Source organism: Bufo gargarizans, chromosome 6 (genome assembly GCF_014858855.1).
Source record: "Bufo gargarizans isolate SCDJY-AF-19 chromosome 6, ASM1485885v1, whole genome shotgun sequence".
NCBI classification, from domain to species: domain Eukaryota; kingdom Metazoa; phylum Chordata; class Amphibia; order Anura; family Bufonidae; genus Bufo; species Bufo gargarizans.
This window is the reverse complement of record NC_058085.1, coordinates 66,974,957-66,981,674: the sequence shown is the minus strand read 5'-3', so window position 1 is coordinate 66,981,674 and position 6,718 is coordinate 66,974,957.

The following is a 6,718-nucleotide window of genomic DNA, read 5'->3' as shown; positions in this document are numbered from 1 at the left end:
GTAAAATGTCCATTGAGGGGTTAAAAATAATAAACAAATTTAACTCACCCCATCCACTTGATCGCATGTGATGGACGATATGATGAGCGCAGTGATGTCATCAAAGGTCCTTTAGCCAGGTCCTGAAGAAAGAAGAGGAGATCCGCTATGCGACCAAGTGGATGGGGTGAGATAAATTTGTTTATTATTTTTTAACCCCTCCAGCCCTAATTTACTTAGGATTCTGTATTAAGAATGCTATTATTTTCCCTTATAACCATGTTAAGGTGAGGTGACAATTCACATTTGCAATACATATACAAATCAAACATATTTGACATATCACATGTGAGTGGTAGACACATATCCTAGCGCTGTATTGAGATTAGCGGAAAATCTAGGAGCTGAGTACATAGTTTGCGTGGACGAGCACCAATTTCCCCACACTTTACCAAATTTCTGAGGGCAACCTCGGTTTTTGAATACAATGTTCTCATAGGACGCAACATCATTCACTAATACTTTCCATTGGTTGAGAGAGGGGTTTCTCTCACCCATCCAACGGATTGCTATTGATTTTCGTGCGAGAAACAATGTCTCTCTCAGGAATATTCTAACATGATGAGGATATACCTCTTCATCAGCTATACCGAACAGGCACATTTGTGGAGTTAGTGGTACCGGGAGGTGTATAATTACAGAGAGAAAGCTTGTAATGTCAGACCAGAAGGTTTGTATGTGTGGACAATCCCATATGAGATGCCAAAAAGCTGCCCCTTCTGAGTCACACCTGTGACCCCTAGAGTGGGAGAGTCTGCCCATCTTTTGTAACCGGACGGTAGAGAGATAGCTTTGGAGAATAATATATAGTTGTATAAATTTGTTGTTAATGGACGGGGAAAACAGTACAGGAGATTCTAATACTAATTTCCTCATCTGTAAGATCAGGTATCAGAGTTTCCCATATGGAGAGTACTGAGAGGTAAGGCCCCTTTCACACGGGCGAGTATTCCGCGCGGATGCGATGCGTGAGTTGAACGCATTGCACCCGCACTGAATCCCGACCCATTCATTTCTATGGGGCTGTTCACATGAGCAGTGATTTTCACGCATCACTTGTGCGTTGCGTGAAAATCGCAGCATGTTCTATTTTGTGCGTTTTTCACGTAACATAGAAACGAATGGGATTGCGTAAAAATCGCAAGCAAGTGCGGATGCGGTGCGATTTTCACGCACGGTTGCTAGGAGACGATCGGGATGGAGACCCGATCATTATTATTTTCCCTTATAACATGGTTATAAGGGAAAATAATAGCATTCTGAATACAGAATGCATAGTAAAATAGCGCTGGAGGGGTTAAATTTTTTTTTAACTCACCTTAATCCACTTGATCTCGTAGCCGGCATCTCTTCTGTCTGTCTTCTGTGCTGTGTGCAGGAACAGGACCTGTGGTGACGTCACTCCGGTCATCACATGATCCATCACCATGGTAAAAGATCATGTGATGGACCATGTGATGACCGGAGTGACGTCACCACAGGTCCTGTTGCTGCACACAGCACAGAAGACAGACAGAAGAGATGCCGGGCTGAGCGAGCAAGTAGATTAAGGTGAGTTAAATTATTTTTTTTTTAAAATTAACCCCTCCAGCGCTATTGTACTATTCATTCTGTATTCAGAATTCTATTATTTTCCCTTATAACCATGTTATAAGGGAAAATAATACAATCTACAGAACACCGATCCCAAGCCCGAACTTCTGTGAAGGGATACCACACATGCCGATTTTTCTCACACAAGTGCAAAACGCATTACAATGTTTTGCACTCGCGCAGAAAAATCATGCATGTTCCCGCAACGCACCCGCACCTTTTCCCGCAACGCCCGTCTGAAAGAGGCCTAAGTGAGTGTAAAGAGTGGAGATAAATCCCCTGGGGCCTTGGGAGCGCATCACACCGATCAGTGGGTAGTCGGAAATTGCTACTGGAGTACCTCTAAAGTGTGCATCCATAGTATGTCGCAATTGTAAATATTTATAAAATGTGGTTCTAGGCAGGTCATGGCGGTCTTTCAGTTGTTCAAAGGTGTTAAACACATTATTAGTAAATAGGTCACCCAGAACAGCAATCCCACGATCCCTCCAAAATTGCCTATCTGTCCCATCTTGAAGAGAGGGGAATATAGGGTTGTCCCATAAGGGTGCATTGGGGATCATTGCTTCATAAGAATGCAGCCGTTTACTGGTGTCCCAGACCTGAATAGCTCATTTATGTATGGGCAGCAGTGTTCGGTGGAAGAGTCGTGGTCGTTCCAGTACTGGCCACAAAGAGGAGAGGTTCAAAAATGTATGGGGCCTGCTTTGCGTGAAAAACGCAGAATATAGAGCATGCTGCGATTTTCACGCAACGCACAAGTGATGCGTGAAAATCACTGCTCATGTACACAGCCCCATAGAAATGAATAGGTCCGGATTCAGTGCGGGTGCAATGCGTTCACCTCATGCATTGCACCCGCGCGGAAAACTCGCCCGTGTGAAAGTGGCCTGAGAGAACTGAAGAGCAAGGCACTGGAAAAACTACAAAAAGGGGGAAAGTAGAAGAACGGGGCAATTGCTTCTCCTGTCGCAAGGGCGTAATTATGGCCATACCAGACCTAGACTTTGCTTTAGGCCCAGAGGTTGAGGGGGCCCAGTCAGGTGCAAGAACATTGTACTTTTTAGTGAGGAATAATAATACGCCAACTTTTTGCTATAATGAGGGTTTTCTGATGTATGATACTATTATACTGTACATACCTTTAATTATTGTTACTTATGCTGTTGTTTTAATTTTCTTACACTAGTCGGTGGGGACCCCATCTTATTTTGCTTTGGGGCCCTATGAATTATAGTTACGCCCCTGCCCTGTGGCCCCTTGCTCGTCACTTTCATCTGTTTATTGAGCAGTGTGTGTACATACATGTATGACATGACGCCATAATGTAAAGTTTTTTTAATGATTTAAAAGGTTTTTCCAAGTTTTTTTATACTGATGACCTAACCTCTGGATAGCGCTCCGATCGGTGGGGGTCCGACACCTGGGGACCCCCGCCAATCATCTGTTTGAGCTGCGGACTTCTCGCAGCTTACCAAGCACAGCGCCATACATTGTATTGTGGCTGTGCTTGGTATAGCGCTCCGCCCCATTCCTAGGGCATGTAACACATGAACGTGACGTCACTAGGCCTAGGAAAAGGAGCACCAGTGCCTTCTCAAACAGTTGATCAGTGGGGGTCCCTGGTGTCAGACCCCCACCGATCAGACACCGATGACCTATCATCAGTATAAAAATCTTGCAAAACCCCTTTAAGATTCTTTTACATGGGCCGAGAACTGAAATGTTTGTATGAAATTGCTGGGTGGGTTCATTCAGCCATTTCTGTGTCACCCATAATGATAATTGTGGTTTCCCGAAATGATGTGGCCTCCTCTCTGGGACAGTAATGTTCAACCCTCTTAAGAGCCACCCCTGAGGCCCCTGTAATATAGTAGGCTTACCAATGTCATGAAGGCAGGGTACAGCACTAGGAGAAGGGGTGCCAATGGTGAAATGCCCCTCGCCCATGTCCTACCTTCAGATTTTGAGATTGGCACTTAGGTTATTGAGGTTTCAGGGTCATGATCGGTGGTACCAGTTATCTCGAACAAGGGGTGTTGGACATGGAGAAATGGCAAGGGAGGGGGCTGGCATTATCATTTTGCTGGTGCCCTCAGGCCATGGTATACCCCTCCAGCCTTAACCAGCCGCAGATCTGCGCTGTGTGTATTGCTCATTAGACGGATACACAGAAGGAGTTTCGCTCTTGTGTTAAGGGCCTGATGAGGCGTCTTAAGTCACTTTGTGATTAACAATACGCTGTGACATGAAACTTCAATCAGCACTCCATTACCCGTGTACACAGGAGCCCGCCTCAGCGTGAATGCTGGCCCTGTGTGATATGAGGCTGTCACACGTAATGAATGGCCTGCCCCTCATTTCCATTGTTCTAGTAAGGGTCCTCATTTGCACTCAATGCCCTCCTCGTCCACATCCCCACACAGAAGCAATACTGCAAATCAGTAGCCGGTTTATGTAACACTTGTGATTAAACCGCCATCAGAACAGATTTTAATTACAAAGCCGGGATTATGGACACTTTATGTGATTTACATAGCACCTATGTGATGTACTACTTCCTCATTGCTACAGGAAAAATCTCCTCCTTTTCCTACGATTTCCTCTTCGTAGAATCCCATCCATTTCTGTCAGACAATCTCTATGGGCCAGATTTATCATGACTGACAGCTCACTCCACTTTCACATATGGCTAAAGTCAGTTTTAGCCAAGTCAGATTTATGATCGGCCCTTTAAGACTGTAATAAATGTGGTTTAACGGTAGCAGTTTATCCGTCAGTAAGCAGCTTTACAAAAGTCGCACATCTTTACGAAAAAGTTGCATGTTTTTATGAAAAAGTTGCATGTTCTATTAAAAAGTCTCATAAGATAAGCATGGTCCTCACTGGAGTGAAATTGCGACTTTTTATGCGATTTTTTAAATAGTCTCAATAGTAAATCTGTCTAGAGATTAATTTACATAAGAAAACACGCCCACTTTTTAGAAAACTGGCGAGCATAGTGCAGAGCAGAAAAAAGTCGCAAATTTGTGCGCAGTTTTAGCGTTTGGGACTTTTTGGGGACTTTTTCACTCCATTATTCTGACCTGAGCTAATGATAAATCTGGCCCTATGTCTTCTCTGTACTAATTCTCCTCATTGGATAGCTTTCATAATTAAAATATTTCTGTATTCCTTCTTATGTTAGCGTGGTCTTCAGATGATGAGCAAGTGTCCAACTGCGCCCCAGTGATAAGATATTATACAGTGCCTCCGCAGGTGATATGAGGCATTACACATTGCCTACCGAGATCAGAGAGCTGTTAGTGTAATGTTTAGACCTGCCAGGTCCTCCAGGGACATTCTGGCTAATACATGAGGATCCTTAAAGGGCTTCTGTCACTCCACTAAACAAATTTTTTTTTGTCTCCTTAAAATCCTTATGCTGCGATTTCTCAATATATATGGCTATTACTCCGTTTGGTTCAGTAGTTATATAAAAAAACTGACTTTTATAATATGCAAATTACCTCTCTAGCAGCAGGTAGGGCAGCTACCTGCTGCTAGCAGCCGCATCCTCCATTCATAATGACGCCCCCTCCTCATGTTGATTGACAGGGCCAGCAGACGCGCTCGTTCTCTGACTGGCCCTGTCTGCGTTTTAAATCTCGCGCAGGTCTTCAGTTGGCGCAGGCGCACTCAGTGGAGGCCGCTCGCTCGGCCGCTCCATCCTCAGTGCGCCTGCGCCGGGTGTACATGTGACGTCATCGGCGCAGGCGCACTGAGGATGGAGCAGCCGAGCGAGCGTCCTCCACTGAGTGCGCCTGCGCCAACTTAAGACCGGCGCGAGATTTAAAACGCAGACAGGGCCAGTCAGAGAACGAGCGCGTCTGCTGGCCCTGTCAATCAACATGAGGAGGGGGCGTCATTATGAATGGAGGATGCGGCTGCTAGCAGCAGGTAGCTGCCCTACCTGCTGCTAGAGAGGTAATTTGCATATTATAAAAGTCAGTTTTTTTATATAACTACTGAACCAAACGGAGTAATAGCTATATATATTGAGAAATCGCAGCATAAGGATTGTAGGGAGACCAAAAAAAATAATGAGTTTAGTGGAGTGACAGAAGCCCTTTAATGGAGATCCCCTGTTCTTGACTCAAAATTTCCGAATTGAGTATATGAGAGTGGGCTTTTCTAACCTAGAAAACTGGGTTGGATTAATGCGTGAAGGGCAATTGTCAGTAGATTTGTACCTCAGATATAAAATCTTATGTCTGGGGCTCACAGTAGTTGAGCTGGCGTTCATCATCTGAAGACCACTCTTAGGCCTCATGCACACGTTGCGGTCCGCATCCGAGCCGCATTTTTTGCGGCTCGGGTGCGGACCCATTCACTTCAATGGGGCCGCAAAAGATGAGGACAGCACTCCGTGTGCTGTCCGCATCCGTTGCTCAGTTCCGTGGCCCCGCAAAAAAAATATAGCATGTCCTATTCTTGTCCGTTTTGGGCATTTCTACAATGGGCCGCCCGTTCCATAAATTTCGAAAGGTACGAAGGCGGCTTCCGTTTTTTGCAGATCCGCAGTTTGCAGACCGCAAAAACGGAACGGTCGTGTGCATGAGGCCTTAACAAAATTAGATTGTCCAAAAAGGACACCCCCTTTAAAGGACATCTGTCAGCAGATTTGTACCTATGACACTGGCTGACCTTTTACATGTACACTTGGCAGCGGAAGGCATCTGTGTTGGTCCTATGTTCATGTGTGCCTGCATTGCTGAGAAAAATTATGTTTTATTATATGCTAATGGACCTCTAGGAGCAACGGGGGCGTTACCGTTACACCTAGAGGCTCTGCTCTCTCTGCAACTGCAGAGCCCTTTGATTGACAGGAACAGGTAGTGAAAATATGATCACACCTGGCCCTGGTAATCAAAGAGGAAAGGACATGGCAGTTGCAGAGAGAGCAGAGCCTCTAGGTGTATTGGCAATGCCTCTGTTGCTCCTAGAGGCTCATTTGCAAATATTAAAACATGTTTCTCAGCAATGCGGGCACATATGAACATGGGACCAACACGGATGCCTTCCGCTGCCAAGTGCACATGTAACA